We start from the raw sequence: 22,704 nt of genomic DNA, 5'->3' as shown, positions 1-22,704 counted from the left end.
TTCAGTGAATGACACACGCACACAAGCAGTCTAACGACATTGCGTATGCCTGAATTTTACAAATAATTTGTAGCGGAATTCATTGTTGCTGCTAAACAAGTTCCGAGGACATTGCAAGGTACACGTACTGTAATTAGACATTCTAGTTAATGATTTGTTCGTTTCCTGCTTTCTATTCTTTGCCTGTACATCGAGAAAGTAAGTATTAAAGTAAATCACACGTTTAGTTTTTCCTAAGTAGAGTAAGTTTCACTTATTCGGTTATATTGCTAATGGAGGCTGTCGTGAAGCAAGATTGCGTTGAAGAATTCAGCCATAAGAATTGAAGTCTCCCTTAATTTAAAGCTAAGCAAGACGTGGGAGCCTTTTATATACTTTCCCTTGACAATCTTGAACCTCACGAACCTAAACCATCGATCAGTTTTCCACAGCCATGGAGCAATCAACTATTTGGATAAACAGTCATTTGATCTCGATCCGTGTTCACTAGATCTTTTCACGGTTTATGACGCTATATTGGTTGGGTGGCAAACACGGCTTACATCGTAAAATTACCGTAGGCGACCCAAGCTCGCGTTACGCGCGAGACGTGACTTCCGAAGCGTCACGTCAGCGACAACACTGTTCTATACAATTTTTTTAGATTTTTGAGTTAGTTTCACGACAAAGAAAAATATACATGGACTGTGGGGAAAGTGCTGTATTTTCAAGGACCGGATTCGACTGTGTGCTGAAGGGGTAAGTGGGAATTGCATGAGGGCAAGATCCCTAATTTCAGTCCCACCGTCGAAAAGACGAGCACAAGCTTCGGAGGATAAATGCTTGGTCTAGAAATGTGTGGGAAATCTTTCTCATTGGAGTCGAAAGGGTGAAAAAAAAAATGCTTTCAGCAAGCCGATCAGACAGGGAGGAACATAACCTGTGATCAGGTGTACAATGTACCTTTTCCACAAAAGTATGCCTGATCGTAGGTTAGGAGGAACACAAACTATTCTCTTTTCGTTGGAAGGAACAACTACGCAGCAAACTAACTTTTCAACGAAAATATATGTGTAGATTTCTAGTAAATTTCTCCATGAATCGCTGTGTCCAGCCTTGACTTCGTCTTAGGAAGATTACGACAGCCTCTCAAACGACATCCCAAAACAGTTTTAAAAATCTCGGGAAGACAAAATAAAATAATCAAGGCGAGTAAACTTTTATTTCATTCATTGATAACTCTTTGCTTCTTTGCTCCTTTGTCGTGAAACTAACTCAAAAAACAAAACAAATTGTGTAGAACAGTGTTGTCGCTGACATGACGCTTTGACAGTCACGTAACGTGAGCTTGGGCCGGCTATGAAATTACAGCAAAGGTATGGGAATTTTGGTGACTTTGGACCATTATAAATCCTTTAATGTCTAACGATTGTTGATGTCAAGAATAATTCTTCTATTGTGAAGTACAGTGTACTTGTATGTACATCAGAATCAAGCTATGACAACCATAAATGAAATTACTAAATTTCATATTCATGTGTAAACCTTTGCAAGAAGTTATGCAAATTTCCATGAAATTTGAAGTTACATGAGGAGATTTCTAATAACCAATTTTCAGACGTTTTACCTAATGCAATGATCTAATTTTCCATTGAGTGAATAATTAATAAAATGACTTCAAATATTTTAAAATTTTTGAAAATATGTGCCTTTTTGCAGCGGAGTTATAGAAAGGCCCTGCCAGGGGAAGGGGTCCCATGTCGCTTGTCTGAATTTTAAAAGGTCTCGTGTTGGTGCTTTATCAATATTTCACGTTGCCGTGACCGTTGCTGTCTGAAATTTAAAGAAATGATGTTGTTTATCGCGATTTCACTTTAAGTGCTGTCGCTATACTTTTTAGGCCAATTTTGTTGCTTGTTGGCATTTACCCTGGCGGAGCCTCTATAGAGGTTTACATTTGGCCAAAATCCCATACATTCACACTTTGTAATTAATCAAGCCATGTTTGCCCCAACCAAGATGACGTGAGAAACTGTGAAAAGTTCTTTTCATTTTTCATTCAAATGCTTCTCCAAACAACCTGGGATTGATTAGGAGTTGCTACTCTAGATCTGTTCACTTTGTTATAATTTGCCTGGGTTTAAATGATTTATTTAGGAAACTTAAACCTTTTCGTCGTTGGACTACTTGGTAATGTTATATTGAACCACATCAAATCACAACTGCAGATATTTCTTCTAGTTACCGAACCCATTTCTTGACGTCACATTAATCTGCGTTAATTTGGAGCAACAGAGGTAAGTTGCTTGTTGTTACTCGTTGCTTATTATTTGATCTTCCGTTTAAAAGGAGTCGTGAGAATGTACTGTTGGTGGTGATGATATTTTGACAACCTGAGCAGAAGTCACCTTCAGGGTCTTAATTTCAGAAATGATCACGGGCTATAATGCAACTTAATGATCAGCTGACTCCTTACTGACCCCCACTAAATAAATGAGAAACAAAAATTGAGATTTCAAAAAAATTCACTGTGGCCGACTTGAAGTAAAGAGGAAATTATGCTCACCTTTAAATTTCAAAGATGGCAGAAGAGAGTCAGGGTGGTTTAGTGGTCATCAACCATGCCTCCCACCTCTGTGACCTAGGTTCAACTCTGGCCTTAGGTCGTATGTGGGCCGAGTTTCAGTCGATCTCAATCTGACTCCGAGGGTTTTCCTCCGGGTACTCCGGTTTTCCTCACTCCTCAAAAATCCTCCTCAAAATTGACTCCCGGCCTATTCCATCAGGCTGTGGTGCTGTGCTCCGAGGTCATACATGGGTCTCATTCAGGGGCCAAGCGCCTAATCGGCAGCACAGCTCCTTCGGTCTGACCTCGTTGAGCTGCGTCCTTAGTAATTCAGTCTCCGACTGCGAGAAATTAAAGGGCGATTAGCAGGTCAGATATTATATTTTATATATTGAGAGATTTTCCATTGATTTAACCACTTTTATGTCAAGTGACAATCCTTTATATGTAGCTGGAACTTAATTCTCAGGCATAGCTCCAAAAGTTTTTTGTGAGTAGGCATGATTAATAGAAGATAGTCAGAACTTCCTTGTTTGTCTTACGAATATGTCAACTGGCAGCCCTGATCTACAGGGTGTACAGGGATGGCACTAGGATTTTTCAATCTGGGTCCTGGGACCCGCATGTTCGGCCAAATTGGGGTCCCAAGCATTTTTTGGGGGTCCCAAAATCTTGGTGACCCTCTGCGAGAAAAATAGTATGTTTTAAATTATGAGAAAAAGAGAGTAACCAACTTGGAATTAATATTGACGCATATGCATAGGACCGGCCGACAAAGGCTTTTTCTAGAGCCGTTACATTCATTCCTGGACAAGAACTCTGTTAATGAAAGAGCAACCTTTCCAAAGGTTTACGCATCACTGGTTTCCTCCCTTAGGAGCAATGAACAGTGACGTCTTTTGCTATATATTTGCATTCAGTGACTTGCAGAGTACATTCTCCATTTATTAGCTTCAATTATGATCACAGATCGCTCCAACAGTTTTACAAACAACAGAATATACTGACAAATCAAAGCAAGTTGTGTGAGTTATTTAAGTCAGTGCCTTGCGTCCTGGGACGCATTAACATTTCGATGATGCATTTTTTGGATTTTATTGGCGTAAAAATGCACGATTTCTGCGTTAACGCGATCCCTGGTGTACATGAAAGGTACTCGACTAGACTAGTCGAAGAACTGAGCAGTGCCAGTGGACGCAAACACACATATGACATTTGTGATCCAACCCTCATTTAAAAAAAAAGCAACTGGATTTCAAGTTATCACAGTTAACAGATTTTTGTGTTGAATCCTTATGGATTCTTGGAATTTTCGTCATTTTCTTGCATTGGTGGCTGCTAATTTAGGCACTAGATGGTGACCTGGTGCTACTGTTAGTGACATGACAACTTGTTTGTTTGTTTGTTGCAGTTCTGTTTATGTTTACTGTGTAATCAAAACATTTATATATTGGAAGATTTCAAGACATCTGTCTATGGAAAAAGAAAAGATTGTCATTTGACATACACTGTAAAAAGGGGGTTGAATAATGGTAAATGGGGGAGATAAACCACCATCTTTGAAATTTAAAAGTGAGTACTTCAAGTCGGCTAACTTATTATTGCCTTTTCTGTCTGACTAGTTGGGTGATACTAAAACAATTTAGACCCTTCGCCCTTAAGGGCCACGGGTCAATAGCCCATTCGCCTTTGCCTCATGGGCTATTGACCCATAGCCCTTGTGGGGTATGGGTCTAATTGTTAATTAGTACATACTAAAACGTTCAACACGCGCCCATTGGCCACTCAAACTCTGGCTATTCACCTCCAACCATTCGTGAAGTTTGCTCCTGAAAATGATTGTTGTAATCTTTGCAGGAATAAATGAGTTAAAATCATGTTTTTGTGCTGCATTATCTCACTGTTTTAGTATATACTAAGTAAAAACAACTATTCACGAAAGTGAAGGTGGCTGTGGTGGATATTTACCTCACCACTTCATGGCTTTGTAAATATCCACCAATAGCCACCTCCACTTCAGTGAATAGTTGTTTATTATTTACCAGTTAATGCACAGGTTTCATTAGAAGCCGGTCACCAGTGGTATATCACTGTCTACATTGGGTATGTTGCCAGAAATTTGCCTCTCATCGCCAGCTACATGTACTCTACCTTGCAATTGATTTTCACTCAAATCCTTGTAAAAGACAAGTTAGAGTGACCACTGCTTATATTGATTAGCCCAGGCATCTACATGTACTTCAAAAGTTATTGAAACCCCTGTTTAAGTGCCTTTGAAGCCAAAAAAAAAAATTCTTTTGCTTTCTTTAATAAAAACCTTTCAAAATGATGAAGAATGACGTTTTCTATTTTGGAAGATCTTCTTTCATACACGACTGCAATAAATAAATAAAATCAAGAATATTTCTCGCAAAGTATTTGGATGGGTGTTGTTCAAACTTGGCAGCAGTAATCTATGTCAAGTAAGGCAGAAAATGATACCCTCTATGCTGTTGCCATAGCAACCATTTTTACTGCTGGGTCTATTTAATGCAGGATTGATTTTGTTGTTCATTGCCGTAAAAAGACATGTCCCCTCTGGTACGCATTATGGGCCACTTACATGTATACTTTTTAAGTCTGACCATCTGCCTGCACTTATCTGTTCAAAATCCAAGATATTTTGTTTATGGTAGATAGGGACTAGCACTTTGTCCCTTACATGTACATATATCTGATGTACCTTACTGGTGCCAGGTTTGAACAACACCATCCAATATCTTGGGAGATATTCTGACTTTTGGGATTTACATGTATTACGGGCATGACTGTGTACAGTTTGTGGCGTCATCAAATTTGAACAAAAACGTGAATATATCAGAAACGAGAGAAGATATTCCAAAATAGGAAACAACATTCTTCATCATTTTTAAATGTTTTTGAAATAAGCAAAATATATGAAATAAGCATTTTAATGCTTAATATCCCTTTATTCATTTGCAGTGGGATTCATTACTCCTGTTTGAGCTGTTATAACGATTAAGATTGCAAGGTAATAATAGACAGTTTACAACAAACAAAATATAAACTAGACCCATGAAGCTTAACTTTAGCTTGCTGGGTCTAGTTTATATTTTGTTTGTTGTTTGTTACTGTAGAACTATTCTGCCTTTTTTGGTTGAGGCAGTGTGGCCACGTGGTTAGGGCTCTTGCCTTGACATCCGGAGATCCCAGGTTCAACATACGCTCTGACCACTCTTTGAATTTGATCCTGGTAGTCCCTGGCTCAACTTCCCAGCTGCACTTGTAAATAGCCCACTGGTCTGCCTCTGGCCAGTTGGGATTCTTAACAGTTGTTGTTGTTCTGTTCTGTCGTTTCGTTCAGTTTCATTGGCCCTGAAAAGCCCCTATGGGGAGCGGTCAATTATGTATGTATTGAAAAGTGGCCAATGGTCACGGTTATTCAATAGTGAATGAAGCATGCACGCAAACAATAATAGTCATTAGTACATACTAAAACAGCAGATAGCGTTGAACGCGTGCGCTGATTATAGGCCACTCAAACTCTGGGTATCCTTTGCTATTCTCCTCTGACCATTCGTGGAATTTGCTCCCGAAAATGTTGTAATCCTTGCAGAAATAAAATAATGAGTTAAAATCATATTTTTGTGCTGTATTATCTCACTGTTTTAGTATACTAAAACAACTATTCACCAAAGTGAAGGTGGCTAGTGGTGGATATTTACCTCGCCACTTCATGGCTTTGTAAATATCCACCAACAGCCACCTGCACTTCAGTGAATAGTTGTTTATTATTTACCAGTTAATGCACAGGTTTCATTAGAATATATTATATCGCTGTCTACATTGGGTATTTCACAATGGATAATTACATGTATGTGGCTAGCCTTACATACGTATGTTTCATCCCTGCCAAGGGACTCATCAGAGACCTTTCAGCTAACTCGTCAAACATCGCGTTTGAAGTCCCGCTAGCATCAAAATGAAAGGTCTCTGATTAAGAATGACGTTTTCTATTTTGGAAGATCTTCTTTCATACACGACTGCAATAAATGACAAAATCAAGAATATTTCTCCGAAAAAATTTGGATGGGTGTTGTTCAAACTTGCCAGTGGTAATCTATGCCAAGTAAGGCAGAAAATGATACCCTCTATGCTGTTGCCATAGCAACCATTTTTGCCGCTGGGTCTATTTAATGCACGATTGATTTTGTTGTTTATTGCCATAATAAGACATGTTCAGTCTGGTAAGCATTATGGGCAGCTTGTAAACATGTATACTTTTCAAGTCTGACCATCTGCCTGCACTTATCTGTTCAAAATCCAAGATATTTTGTTTATGGTAGATAGGGACTAGCACTTTGTCCCTTACATGTGCATATATCTGATGTACCTTACTGGTGCCAGGTTTGAACAACACCATCCAATGTCTTGGGAGATATTCTCACTTTTGGGATTTACATGTATTTCAGGCATGACTGTGTACAGTTTGTGGCGTCATCAATTTTGAACAAAAACGTGAATATATCAGAAACGAGAGAAGATATTCCAAAATAGAAAACAACATTCTTCATCATTTTTAAATGTTTTTGAAATAAGCAAAATATATGAAATAAGCATTTTAATGCTTAATATCCCTTTATTCATTTGCAGTGGGATTCATTACTCCTGTTTGAGCTGTTATAACGATTAAGATTGCAAGGTAATAATAGACAGTTTACAACAAACAAAATATAAACTAGACCCATGAAGCTAAATCTTAGCTTGCTGGGTCTAGTTTATATTTTGTTTGTTGTTTGTTAAGTACTGTAGAACTATATTCTGCCTTTTTTGGTCGAGGCAGTGTGGCCCAGTGGTTAGGGCGCTTTCCTTGACATCCGGAGATCCCAGGTTCAACATACGCTCTGACCACTCTTTGAATTTGATCCTGGTAGTCCCTGGCTCAACTTCCCAGCTGCACTTGTAAATAGCCAACTGGTTTGCCTCCGGCCAATTGGGATTCTTAACAGTTGTTGTTGTTCTGTTCTGTCGTTTCGTTGAGTTTCATTGGCCCTGAAAAGCCCCTATGGGGAGCGGTCAATTATGTATGTATTGTATTGTATTGTATTGTATTTTTTTGGATTGACTGAGTGTCCACTCAGACAAAAGATAACATACAAAATTAATGGGAAACGTACTTCATAAGAATAAGTGGGGGTGTAAGATGCAGGAGGCTTATTCACTGAATCTCTCCTAAATTGTATTTAAGCGAAATTTGAAAGTTAAATATTGATGATAGTGGGAAGGTCAAAGGAGTAATCTTTATCGACTTTTGCAAAGCGTTTGCAGATGTGACTCTGAAGTGGGTAACTTGCTACCTTAAAAACCCGTAAGGGTACTGCCTAAGGAAAATTTTCAGAAGCCCTTTGGGCTCCCAAATTAAAAAGTTGGAAGCCCGACCCACACGTCTAGGAGCCCACAGTAATAAATGAATTATTTATTTATTTATAATTTTTTTTTCTTACACGTCACCACATCCTAAAAGAAACCCCAGGCACAACCAATGCTCTTTCTCATTCTGCATCCTTTGCCAATCTGTTTTTCTGGGTCTACTACATTGTTTCCTGAATCTCACTTCTGGTTTTCATGTTAAAGCAGGATGGCTTTTAGCATGTGTCTGTAGCCAACTGTGCAGCTACATGTAATTACTAGTCATGTTACTGTATGTAAAGAATAAAATATGTAAATAAATAATTTAATAAGACATCCAGAACAGTTTTAGTAAAATCGTTGATTATGGCCAAGAGTTCATAGTGTTTGATCTTGCATCAACTTATTGATCACTCATAACCGGCAATGATGACAATAACAGTGGAGTGTTTTACGATTTAGAAATGTGCCAAAAATGTTACAATATGATCTTATCCATGCAACTTGTATACATATGCAGATACAACAACTACAACAACAACAACAAATCATAGCACTTTTACCCTAAGAGCATTAACACTTATTGACTTGGGCTACTAATGGCGTCACCAAACATAATTACAGGAAAGATGTCGTTGACGTCACCCATTGTCATTAATGTGTCAACCAGAGCCCCTTTGGCTGTCGAAACAAAAGGTCTATTGTTCCCGGGGTTGGCAAATTTGAATAACGAAAGCAATGCTTGTAAACAGATATCTTCTCTATAATTAATTTGAAAAAGAACTTCCGGAAGCTCGTACTTTGCCTAATAAATCTGATTATAGTCAAAGCTGCGGCTACACGAGCGATTTTTTGCTCGCGTCGGTGATGGGATTTTTTTCAAATTTTGTCACATCGCCTGCGTGCGAGGGTGGCTACACTTGTGACAAATTTGGGTGACAAATTCAATAACGCGCGAATTGGATACTTCAAGAGACCTAGGCACTATAAACAGACATTCCTCCTTTAATTTCATTGGCTAAGTACTCTTGAGTCTCGTTGCAAGCGCGAGGAAAAAGTTTCAGGGTGGCTACACCGGCAACTATCTCAGCGATTTTGTCGCGAAAGTTTTTTTTCTGGCGACTTTTTTCTTGCGATTTTTTCACCTGTCGCGTCGCCAGTTCAAGGGTGGTTACACGTGTGATTTTCATCGCGCGCTGGCGACGCGACAAAATTTCAAAAAAATCGCATCACGAGCCGGCTTAACACTGTTGACTTGTTCTTTCTTTTCCATTTTCCCGTAATAAAAGTCGCAATAACATTTTTATTTGAAAGCAGTTTATTTTTAATTTCTTAAAAGAAAAGGATTTCGAACTCCAACCTCGTCCCTACTTCCAGATAAGACCTCATTACAGTTGTGTGCTTAGTAACATGGCCTTTAAATGAAAGTGAGGCTGGTATTGACCTTGTTATGATACACACCTCCCTCCTTTTCTTATGTTAATGATGTTGTTATCATGCTAATTAGTAATAATTTACATAAAAAAAGCAATGAGGTTTCTATCAAAACAAGGTAAACTTCAGCCTCACTTTCATTCATTGGCCTGGTAACTAAGCACACAACTGTAAAATAGACTATTAGAAGCTTTTGTTTTTACTCATGAAGTAAGTAAGTAAGTAAGTAAGTAAAAGCTTTATTTAAACACGATAAGTATTTAAGATATGCAGCTTGTGGGGTCGTGTGTAAGTAAATAGATAATAAGGTACATAAACAATAATTGTAGTATAATTACTGGGTTGCCCTATGGCAAACCCAGTCGGAAAATAGGTAGATTTCCGTTTTTTTTTTAGTATTTTTTTCCGTGTCGGTAAAAGTCTTGCCTGTCACTCCCCTGGTAAGTGGTGTCTTTGTGCATAGAGCCTTCTGCGCGTATTTTCTTAGGATCGAGAGGGTAGTGGAACTGCGTAGATTTCTCTGGTGGACACATTAGAATCATTAACTTAGCCTGCAATGGCGTCGAAAGTCATGTAACGCGAATGTCGTTTTAGTGGATCCTTAAACAAAATATACCCTTATGGATCTCAATAATGGAAAGTCAGTTGGATAAACTAGGCAGGAATCTCAAAAGCAACGAGTAATGGACTTCGACAACAATCTATCGCCCGTCGAGACGAAATCAAAGTGAGTTGTATTTACCTGAAGTACATGGTAATTTGACACGATTGAGTTTCTTGTCTTCACGCACGCAATGAGATAGGAAGAGGTTTTCCCCTCTAAGAGCAAATATGTTGTTTGTTTCAATAGATTTTTTGCTGGAAAAGGATTCTGTGGTATTTTCTGCCTTTGTGAATTATAATATCATGTTGTGTATTGAATTTTCGAGCTTAAGGTTGAAATGTGATATGGGAGACGTTTTTTAGTATTGCTCTGTAAGCAGGAAGGGTTCACAGGCCTGTTGGAAGCGTGCTTGAGTTTCAACAAAATGAGCCCCAAAATCAGTGAAAAATTGTGACGCAGATGAATAATAAGGTAGCTGCTATTTCCAAAATGATGGAATTACCTGGTGATAAATAACGTCGTACGCGTCTTGGAGAGTAAATTTTGACTTTGTATAAACAAGAGTTGGGCGATTGTGATCTTTGTTTTGACTTCGCTCATTTCACTGTCAAACTTTATAACACTTGACAGAAAAAGAAACTTTCAAAAACCCGGTATCTTGCCATCATTTGACACAGATACTTCACTGTTTGGCGAGTAAACATGCCGCGGTAACTTAATCACGGCGCCCGCTGAATTCCGGCCTGTCACTTTCGATTTTGCGATTTATTTAAACTTAGCAAAAATCTCCCAAAATGTTTGTCGCTGATCGTAACTTTTTGTATTCTATGTTCTACATTCACGGTTCAAAATTAATGTTGTTTTCATGTCGTAAATATTTTATTCTCGATCGACCATCCCGGAAACTTCGTTCTGCTCTTTCTAAAAACTGTGTATCAATAGTTATTTGCTTTTGCATCAATATTTGTTTTGCATAAAGCAAGCTAACAGAATCTGTACCTTGCTGAGTTCGCATTTGTTAGCGTTAATAGTATTTTCGGTCAGATGCTTCTGTTTTATGAGGGGTTTATTGTTTTGGTCTCCCATCCTGACACTAACCCCGCCCGAGAGGGATTAACTTCAGTGAATTTTAGTATTACAAAGCTGTCAGATGCTCAGAGGGCACACTTGTGGTGAAAAGAAGTTGTGAGGGAATTTGAAAATTATCAACATGTCATCCCAGAAGCCAATCTTTCTCGCTTCTCTCTTATTTGTTATTCTTCGGAGACTGGAATGCTGTATTTCAATACCACACAATTCAGGGCCTTCTGATTTTCTGTAACATGTACCACAGGCAACCCAGTGTATGCTTCACGGAAGCATCTCGTTTTGTAATAAAATAAGACTTAAAACCTTCATAATGTGTAACCGTAAAGTTAATATTTACAATAAACAAGAATTAATATTGGATTAGTGATTGATAGTTTTGTCTAAGTGATAAAATTTTAGACCTAAAAACTACATTAAAGGAGGAACTATCTTCTATGGAATAAATTAGAAAAGTCAATTTCCCTGACCAAAGTAAGTCTGTTAATCATCCTGGAGAAGCTTTTCACACTGCTCGCGTTACGACACTCAATTGGCATGTGATTCCACAAAATTGGACCTTTGGAAGATATGGAATACTTTTTCATATTCGATTCGCAGGGTGGGATTTCCAGTCCAAGTCTGTTCCTCAAATTATAAGAGGGTTGCAATTTTGCTATATGTGCTGTCATACAGGATGGTAAATCATTGTGGTACATCTTATAAGTTAGTTTCAGAATGGATTGAAGTAAAGATATGTATTCGTATCTTTATGAGGTCAATTAGAGAGAGTCATTTTGACAAACAAACGATTAAATCTCAAAAGCGAATTGCTGTAGAAATACATGTATCCGGCAGAGTATCGAATAATACATGTAATATGTAACGCTGGTTTCATAAAACCGTGACTTTCTCACAGTGTTAAACGGTGGTTTAATTAACAGTATAGTCTCACTCGGGAATTAAGACGGCTAGAGCCTGGTTTTCACTAGCGACGCAAGCACAAGGGAAAGTGTATATGCTCAGAACTAACAACTCATTGTTCGGTCTTGGCAGAAGTCTCTTTAGCTATCATAATTCTCAATCAACTTCAATGTCATTGTCACTCAGCTCAATAAGTTAACTTTCTGGTGCTGCCTCCTCGACATCGACAGTGTAACTTCAGCAAATGGGTCAGTCGCGCGAGAAGCTGTTAGGGCTTGCCGGGTGGATGCCAGGCGATTTTGTCCTTGGGGGTGGGGTGGTGGGGGTGTGCGCTTATTCGAGGCTGGGCGCTTATTAACTTTTTCTACCTTCAGGGTGGGCACTTATTCGAGGTGGGCGCTTATTCAAGGTTGGGCGCTTAATCGAATAAATACGGTATATGTTGTTGAGGATCCTTTTTTATCTAGTTATGTGCCTTGAGAAAGGTGTTACGATGACGCTGAAACGTCGGCTATTAAGACTTTTATTTGCTTGTTTGGATTTGCGACTTTTGTGACGGTGGTACATTTTTAACAATTTTATTAACACAATTCATTTTGAACAAGAATTTCATTACTTTTTCATTACTTCTGAGAATTACAGTTGTGAATGGAAAAAGTGCTATGGTACATACGTAAGCTGGAAACCAATTTTTATACCGAGTAAACACAGCTGCAGTGGTCTCGCCAGGCTGCCCCCTTGCGGGATTCACGCACAAAAATTCTAAATCGGCGCACAGTAATCAGCACCAAGACTGGAAATGTTTGGAAAATACTTGCTTATAGTTCATCAATGGTTAGCATGTTTTTTCGAACCAAAAGAAAGACGAATATCTTAAGTTTAACTGGGCAAAAAGCAACCACAACCTGTAAATCAAACAGGACATCGAACACAGTCTTGAATTTAACTCGCCAGAAGACTGAAGCTAGTACCAGAAGCCGATTCTGCAAAAGCCAATCCACCAATAGAAGACAATTCTGCTTTGTTATCGACATGTACATGTAGCAAGAAAGATCTACCTGTGTTGGAAGATGAAACGCAAATGGCTGGAATATTTATAAGAAAACAATTGTAACTTTTTTAAGGGACGACTCCTAAATTTAATGGTTATTGGCCACCTGATCCCTTGGAAAAAAATCTGGTAAGAACATTGTACAAGGCATACCAGTGTACACGCAAGTACACGGTCATTGCATTTAGCTTGTTTATAATAAAGCTGTAAAGTATTTTTCTCTATTTAAAATCTATTATGTACACTTTCTAAATAAAATTGAGAGAAAATCTTGGATGTCACTTCTGGAATGAAGTTAATGAAAGATGTATTGTAGATTGCAAACGATACGTAAACACCGTTTTCAAAGACTACATGTGTTAAACCGTGAAGTATAGTCTGCTATTAGACATTCATGGCACTCATTCAATTAATAATAATAATAATAATAATAATAATAATAATAATGATTGGTTTGAACCCGCGGCCTAGCGATACTGGTGCGGCGCTCTAACCAACTGGGCTATGAAGCCACTGACGTTGGGAGCTTGTCGTTTGTGGGTCCTAATTTTCCCGTGAGGAATGAATCAATGAACGAAGTGATATATTAAATGAATCATATACTGGACTGGAGTCCACAATATTTTGACCACTGTAATGACGAATATCTTTGTCGATAAGAGTACAGACTACGATGAAACACTTTCGATTTGTTAAATGGAAAACTATCTAACTGTAATTTGACTCGATAAGTGACAACATACATACCAAGAATTTGGATGCTTTCCATTCAACCAAAAATTTCGAGATTTCCAGGCCAAAATTTAATGGAACAGGCAAAGTTCTGGGAATTTTTCGAAAATTTGGGAATACGTTTTCATTGCACCTCTCTGCTGGAATTTCCAGTATTACCGGAACTTTCGAGTTCCATTTGCGAGAGAAGTTGGTGTTTAGTATCCCTACTGAACGTGAGCTCATGTGGACAAGCAAAAGAACAATAAACATATCAATACACATGAGTTCGCATTCTGGGATGTGGTCGGACGTGTTCCATTCGACCAGCGAAATTCCGAAAATTTATACCAGTGATTTTTGTTGAAGGGAAAGTGCCCTTTGTCAGCTTCCCATCAAAGCAGCTAAATTCCGTAAGCCACACTTGTACGCATTGCGGACCTATTTTTTCTATCAGAATATTCGCGTATTCAACGGAATCCTGACCATTTATCGCTTAAGGAGACATATGTCTTTTAACTACATATCACATAAGTATCAGTCAGCCCAAGATGGTGTCGAAAGGCTTCAAATCGATATATACCCACGGTATATTACAAAAGCCGTGCGACTGAAAAACGGCATGAATAGTATACGTCAAACACAATTACACGCTATATTCCTATTCATTCTGTAACGTCTCCTTAAATCGAAGTGATTGCTTGGGTCACCCTGATGAACTGAAGAAAGCAGGCACTTACTTTCGAAAGACTGCCAGAAAAAATAGTTCCTTCACCATTCAAACAACCTTGCTCTTTATAGCATTTACAGTCATGATTTTCAACTTCTTATGTTTTCGTTCATATATCTTCTAGGTGCACAAAACCTTCCCGGTTCTGATTATCAAGAATGGCGGATAGAAAGCGGGACGTTTTGGAGCGGCACATGAAAGAGCTTAGTGTTGCAAGAAAGGAGGGAAACAGACGAGAAGAGGGTTTGGCTTGTTTCCATCTGGGCAACTACTTCGATGGCGTAGCCGATTTTAAACAGGCCATAAGAAATTACACAGAAGCATTAAGCATTTTTAAGGAAATAGGTTTGAGGGCCGAGGAAGGAAGAGCCTGTGGCAATCTCGGTAATGCCTATCACTGTCTGGGCAATTTTAAACAAGCCATAGAGTACCACAATCAAAATCTTAGTATTGCAAAAGACGTAGGGGATAGGGCCGAGGAGGCAAAAGCCTATTGCAATCTTGGCAATGCTCATGATAGCCTGGGCAATTTTAAGAAAGCCGTTGAGTACCACAACCAAGACCTCAGTATTGCAAAACAAGTAGGGGATAGGACCGGGGAAGGAAGAGCCTATGGCAATCTCGGCAATGCGTATCAGAGTCTGGGTAATTTTAAGAAAGCCATAGAGTACCACAATCAAGATCTCAGTATTGCTAAGGAAGTAGGGGATAGGGCTGGAGAGGGAGGAGCCTATGGCAATCTCGGCAATGCCTATTACAGTATAGGCGATTTTAAGCAAGCCATAGAGTACCACAACCAAGATCTTAGTATTGCAAAAGAAGTAGGGGATAAGGCGGGATTGGGAATCGCTTACGGCAATCTCGGCAGTGCTTATAACAGTCAGGGAAATTTTAAACAAGCCCTCGAGTACCACCAACAAAGTCTTGGTATTGCTAAAGAAGTAGGGGATAGGGCTGGCGAGGGAAGAGCCTATTGCAATCTCGGCAATGCGTATCATAGTCTGGGTGATTTTAAGCGAGCCATAGAGTACCACCAACAAAGTCTTGGTATTGCTAAAGAGGTAGCGGATATGGCCGGCGAGGGAAGAGCCTATGGCAATCTCGGCAATGCCTATCATAGTCTGGGTGATTTGAAGCAAGCCATAGTGTACCACAACCAACATCTTAGTATCACTAAAAACGTAGGGAATATTGCTGGGGAGGGAAGAGCCTATGGCAATCTCGGCAATGCGTATTGGAGTCTGGGTGATTTTAAGAAAGCCATATTGTACCACAACCAAGATCTTAGTATTGCTAAAGAAGTAGGTGATAGGGCCGGCGAGGGAAGAACCTATTGCAACCTTGGCAATGCATACCATAGTCTAGGTGATTTTAAGCAAGCCATATTGTACCACAACCAAGATCTTAGTATTGCTAAGGAAGTAGGGAATAGGGCCAGCGAGGGAAGAGCCTATTGTAATCTCGGCAATGCGTATGAGAGTCTGGGTGATGTTCATCAAGCTATAGTGTACCACAACCAACATCTTAGTATTGCTAAAGAAGTAGGGAATAGGACTGGGGAGGGAAGTGCCTATGGCAATCTCGGCAATGCATATCATAGTCTGGGTGATTTTAAGCAAGCCATAGTGTACCACAACCAACATCTTAGTATTGCTAAAGAAGTAGGGGATAGGGCCGGCGAGGGAAGAGCCTATGGCAGTCTCGGCAATGCATATGAGAGTCTGGGTGATATTAAGCAAGCCATAGTGTACCACAACCAAGATCTTAGTATTTCTAAAGAAGTAGGGGATAGGGCTGGGGAGGGAAGTGCCTATGGCAATCTCGGCAATGCGTATCATAGTCTGGGTGATTTTAAGCAAGCCATAGTGTACCACAACCAAGATCTTAGCATTGCTAAAGAAGTAGGTGATAGGGCCGGCGAGGGAGGAGCCTATTGCAATCTCGGCAATGCGTATCATAGTCTGGGTGATTTTAAGCGAGCCATAGTGTACCACAACCAACATCTTAGTATTGCTAAAGAGGTAGGGAATAGGGCCAGCGAGGGAAGAGCCTATTGCAATCTTGGCAATGCGTATCATAGTTTGGGTGATTTTAAGCAAGCCATAGTGTACCATAACCAAGATTTTAGTATTACTAAAGAAGTAGGGGATAGGGCTGGGGAGGGAAGTACCTATGGCAATCTCGGCAATGCATATCATAGTCTGGGTGATTTTAAGCAAGCCATAGTGTACCACAACCAAGATCTTAGTATTGCTAAAGAAGTAGGTGATAGGGCCGGCGAGGGAGGAACCTATTGCAATCTCGGCAATGCGTATCATAGTCTGGGTGATTTTAAGCGAGCCATAGTCTACCACAAGCAACATCTTAGTATTGCTGAAGAAGTAGGCAATAGGGCCAGCGAGGGAAGAGCCTATTGCAATCTCGGCAATGCGTATCATAGTCTGGGTGATTTTAAGCAAGCCATAGTGTACCACAACCAACATCTTAGTATTGCTAAAGAAATAGGGGATACGACTGGGGAGAGAAGAGCCTGTGGCAATCTCGGCAATGCGTATCTTAGTCTGGGGGATTTTAAGCAAGCGATAGTGTACCATAGCCAAGATCTTAGTATTGCTCAATAAGCAGGGTATAGGGCTGGGGAGGGAAGAGCCTATGGAAATCTTGGCAATGCGTATCGGAGTCTGGGTAATTTAAAGAAAGCCATAGAGTACCACAAAGAACATCTTAGTATTGCAAAACAAATTGCGGATAGGGCCGGGGAGGGAATAGCCTATGGCAATCTCGGTCATGTCTATTACAATACGGGTGAGGGTGAAAATGCGCTTCTTTTCAACGAACATCTTACTATTTCCAAGGAAACGGAGGACCCAATAGGGGAGGGGATCGCATATTATAGGCTCGGTCTTGTTCATGAACTTTTAGGTTTTTTGTCCAGAGCTCTTAATTACTATCATCTAAGCATAAGTTGTTATGAGGAAACCAGGCGTCTTCTTCAGTCAGAATATGTATGGAAAATATCCTTTCGTGACACAAGTCAGTTTGCGTACACTGCTCTTTGGAGAGCACTGCTGAAGAATGGAGAGGTTGATGAGGCTTTGTATGCTGCTGAGCAAGGAAGAGCTCAGGCTTTGACAGACATTTTGAAGGTGCGATACCATGCTGATGAAGAACCCTCCTTGGCAGTCACAACAAAGGAGACTATCTCTTCTCTATTAGAATATCTACCTTCACAAACAGTTTTTACAGCACTTGAAGGAAACACTATCAGTTTTCGGATGCTGAGAAGAGGGAGCGAGATAAACTTTAGGCAAACGGAAATCATAAATGGAAGTGCGTACTCACTTATGGAAACTACTTCTAAACAGAGAAAGAGCTCAGCCTCCATCAACTGCTTGATGCCCTTGTATGATGTTTTAATTGGTCCCATTGCAGACTTGCTTCAGGGTGATGAGGACGTGATCTTTGTTCCTGATGGAGCATTTTGCTTGGCTCCTTATTCTGCATTGAGTGACTCTGTCAGGATCCGTACTGTTCCCTCGCTGACCGCTTTAAAATTGATCACTAGTGCACCTGAGGACTTCTACAGTAAGAATGAAGTGCTGCTAGTGGGAGATCCGTGCTTGAAGGAAGTCACTTTCACAACCAGTGAACCCATGTTCAACCAGTTGCCGTGCTCGAAAAAAGAGGTGGAGATGATTGAAGAATTTCTGCAGACTGAGCCTCTCAATGGCAGAAATGCAACGAAAGCTGAGGTGCTGAAAAGAATGATGTCAGCTGCCTTGATCCACATTGCTGCACATGGAGATAAACAATGTAGAGAAATTGTTTTAGCCCCAAATCTCGAGCACACATCCAGGATCCCCAAAAAAGAAGATTACCTGTTAACAATGAGCGATGTTCATGCACTTCATCTTCGGGCAAGACTGGTTGTACTGAGTTGTGCACATAGTGGCCAGGGAGAGGTAAAATCTGAGGGTGTGGTGGGAATAGCCAGGGCTTTCTTGTGTGCTGGTGCTCGGTCTGTTCTGGTGTCACTCTGGGCAATTGATGACGAGGCGACATTGCTGTTGATGAAATGTTTCTACCAACACTTGGCAGATAGAAAAAGTGCAAGTTTAGCTCTTCACTATGCTATGAAATCTGTTCGGGAGACAGGGCTGTATTCTGCTATAAAATACTGGGCGCCATTTGTGCTAATTGGCGATGATGTCACCTTTGAATTTGGACAACACGAGAACCAAAAGAATGGTAAGTGTTTTTCGAATATAAATTCATTATTCGTAAAAAAATAGACACTGTACATGTTGTTAATTGGCAGGTTGTCTAGAAGAATAGGTATACTTTTCATAGAGAATTAATTTCAAAATGTGTCGCCTATGTATTTTTACGAACTATCTTTGGTTAGCACCTGAAATCAGTATTGTCTACACCAGATCGGGTACTTTAGCCTTCGCGCAGATAGCTAGCTGTTTGAGCCAAGCTATGGACTGAAATCGCTGTTATAATAATGCACAATGAGTGCTCCAAAATTTCTTAAACGAAGTTGAAAAGGCTTAAATTGCTCAACAACAGTATTACAACTAGTAGAAAAAGTTGTTTATTATAAATCTAATGTAACGTTTGTTTCCGTTTGTTCCCGGCTGCTTTTCCTGATTCCGCGCACTGCAAATGTTTACAACTGCAAAGAGATGAAAACTTTGTGGCAGCTATCGCATTTTTCAGCGATGCGTAACAACCATTTACTATGATTATCTTCGAATGAAACACTGGAGCCATGGCAATGAGTGTTGTAGGGTTTTAACATTCAAGTTTGCCCCGAGGGGCAGAGGAAATTTTAAGATTTGACATTGTACAATTGTTACATTCCCACGATGCCCCGGGGGTCGGGGGCTCGTGGTTTCAATTGACTAGTGCATAAGGTGAAGTTAGATAATAGGGCCGTTTATACGAGAGAAAATTAGCCGCGGCTATTTATATGAGTATAAACTCCCAGGCCAGGGTAAACCGCGGGTTGAGAAAGCCATGAACGTAGATTTTGTACCATTTATACTGGGTGTTTGCGTCTTATGTAAGCCGCGGCTTATTTTCTCTCGTATAAACGACCCTATTCAGCGCTTATAGTCTACATTTCACAGTGACACTTAGTAGAATGGAAATTGTTGCTATCACCTTAGCACAAACGGTTTCATGAATAAAGATAATTTTCGTTATCTACTTACCAATCAGATCGAAAGTCCTAACTACCATTTAACACACTTTCCCTTTTTTGTTTACCTTTTTTTTTCAGAAACGGCATCTAAAAAGTGAGAAAACTATTTGGACTCTGATGCGTCAATATGTCCTTTTCGTTACTTCAATTATATGAGTTATTGCAAAAAGGAAAGCATTCATACCTCAGTAATGGATATGTAAATTTTGTTAAAGTATATTTGTAAACTTATTTTACCATGAGGTTAAAATAATATTAAGGAGGGTGCCTACTATTGTTATTGCGCAGACTTTCTGCGCATATCGAGATACTCGGGTGGTACTTATTGATACGAGGATATTTTTGTGCGGTTCAAAACTATGCGGAGAAATTAGAACTTAGCAAGTGCTCTTGGTATCCAGACATCCGGGATAACCACGCATTTTTCAGAGATAATTAAGCTTCAATTTGGGAAAGAACGCAAACATTGCTTTGTATTTTAAAGCTTTACAAATATTGTTGATTTATTATCTTCGAAAAATGCGTGGTTACCCCCAAATTTCTTGTTGGAATTCAATAATACTTGTTTAGATCTGCTTTTCCCGCATATTCACTAAATCGCGCAAAACTATCTTTGAATTAGTAGGCACCGTCCTTAAGATGCTGACAAAATTCTTCATTTGCACCTTGTCAGTTTTGTAAGCTTCGCTCCCAGCATTATATGACCAAAACGATTGGTTTCATGAGTGAGGATACTCTCTCGTGTTATTTTGGCACTTAAATACTTAAAATAGCTCCCACGATGTCGGGTATTTATTTTACACGAAGCTGGTGACATTAAGCTTCGTATAATAACTTTCCATTTAAGCCAATCAAGTGTCAGTTGCGATTAACAGTCTTTTTTCCTTAGCCAGGAACAGTTAATGTAGGCGCTGTGGTCTTTTTCTCTTTTTTTCTTTATTTCAAAACAAGAAAAGGATTAAGACAAAGATGTTTAGTAGGCGTTGAAAATCTTAGGGCCTCCACAGACTAGATATTTAGTTGTCCACAAATATTCTTTTTTTCGACAACTAAATGTTATCAACAACTAAAAAACGCATTGTGTGGGACGAGTTGTGGACAACTAAACGCTAAATGTTGTCGACAAGTAAGCAGTTTCCATTTTCGAAAAGGCAAACTGCTCAGTTGTCTATCACGCATCACGCTAATTTTTGGTCGGCCATCACGCATCACAGAAAAACAAAATTAGCCATCACGCATCACGAACTTCTAAATGAGGCCCAACTGCAGCCTGAAATAAATTAGCGGTATTATACTATATCCAGCGTTCTTTGTTGTCAATTAGATGTCTTAGATCGCACATCAACATTTTCAGTGATTGTGTTCGAGTGAGGCGTAACGCAGGCGTCACGCGATTGTGAAATAATAGATCACGCTTCACACTGCTATTTGCAATCACGCATCCCAGGCCTAATTTGGGTCCGATCACGCATCACGCTAATAACTTTGGGGCTATCACGCGTCACGAAAATCCCTTTTGCCACCCTCAACCCTATATGCAGTCATCATCCAAGAAACGGATACATGTAGTCTCGCAAGTGAGTGTTTTGTTTTTTCCTTACTACTATAGTTGTGCCATTAGTACGAGGTCATGTCAATAAGAAAAAGGGACTTGTCAATCGCTTTCTTTGTGAGATTGTTGGAGTTATTTTTGAACACGTCCTCCTGTCATTTTAAAAAGTAGCTTCATCTCTAAGCCACGGAAAGTTGAAAATTTGCGAGGTATTCGAAAAAACTAGCAATGAAAGCACGTGACGTCACGGCGGCCATGTTGGTGTCCCTAAACAAAGGAACGGCGGCCATGTTGGTATCCCCAACTAATTCTGCGGGAATTTAGCTCTATTATCATGCAAACTTTTTTTTTTTTGTTTCGGTGGAAAACAAGGTTACTGATCACGTAAGTGAAAACACTTGACACGATCCATCTCTATAACGGCAGTTTGACCTGGCATCTGGTATAAGGTACATTTGGTCATCTTAAACGGGATGTCACCGGAGTTTACCTTTCTTAACAATGCAGCCATTAGAATCCCCGAGGATATTCTGAATATGGCATTTCCTAATTTGCGTCTTCCTCCTCTTCAAAGCGAGTCTAAATGCAAAGTTTTTTTCATGAAAATTAATAAAGTAGAACAAATGATACTGTTACAAAAACTGTCACGTAGACTAGCTTTGAAGAGAAGGCAGACAAGAACTTTGATAATTAGTAAAGTAGAACTAATTACAATCGCACAAACTTTGCACTTAGACTCGCTTTGAAGAAGAGGCAGACATAAACTCGGAAATGGCTTATTAATGAGCCAGTACAGAATTTTGAAAGGCACAGGCGCACCACGGAATAAAAACGAGCATATAGTTTTCTTCCAAAGTTATATGGAAAGTAATGGCACACATTTGCATTCATCGTCGTTTGCGCGCATGAGTTTTATAAAACTGTGAACTGCCATATTGACCCCTCATTAACGACAATTCATCTTTTTCTTTGTGATTCAGGTTCAAAAACAATCATTTATCACTCGAGGCAGTGCGGTCTTATTCTCTCAAATAGCATGGGCGCAATGATTGGCGAACCGTATTCCACAGTATATACAGTTTCTTTTTGCTAAGCTTATGTGTTTTCTCGGTAAAGTTTCTTGATTTTTCGGTTCTATTTTATGTTGAGTGAAATTAAACAAGAGCAAACGAGGGCAACAGTTCCACAGGCTAACTGTGATAGCAAAGAATCTACAACAGCCACTGAAAAACGCGGTCATTCTGTAAGGGAAGAGAGGTGCTTTTGGAAAATAAACTAATGGCGACCGAAATAAGGGGTAATGATTTAAAGGGAGAAGAAAATGTCCGGAATAAAATTTCGGACTTCGGCACTGGATAAACCTACAATCATTAGATAGTAGCCAAAACGCGGGCCGGGGCCGAGGCCGGGGTCAAGGTCGGGGTGTCTTTTTTTCCAAAATTTTGTTTCATTTTGTGTTCATTCTCGAAT

At 39.7% G+C, this 22,704-nt stretch overlaps 1 protein-coding gene and 1 pseudogene across 1 annotated transcript in view; one reads left to right on the top strand and one right to left on the bottom strand.

The window, feature by feature from the left end:
* The window catches only part of LOC137972527 (uncharacterized), an 83,270-nt gene that overhangs the window by 35,029 nt on the left and 25,537 nt on the right, over positions 1–22,704 (bottom strand). The window lies entirely within an intron of this gene.
* On the top strand, positions 4,592–20,963 carry LOC137972470 (tetratricopeptide repeat protein 28-like; annotated as a pseudogene).

This window comes from Montipora foliosa, chromosome 10, assembly GCF_036669935.1.
Source record: "Montipora foliosa isolate CH-2021 chromosome 10, ASM3666993v2, whole genome shotgun sequence".
In the NCBI taxonomy this organism is placed as follows: Eukaryota; Metazoa; Cnidaria; class Anthozoa; order Scleractinia; family Acroporidae; genus Montipora; species Montipora foliosa.
Note: the sequence above shows the minus strand (reverse complement) of the source record. Positions and strands in the feature narration are given on the sequence as shown.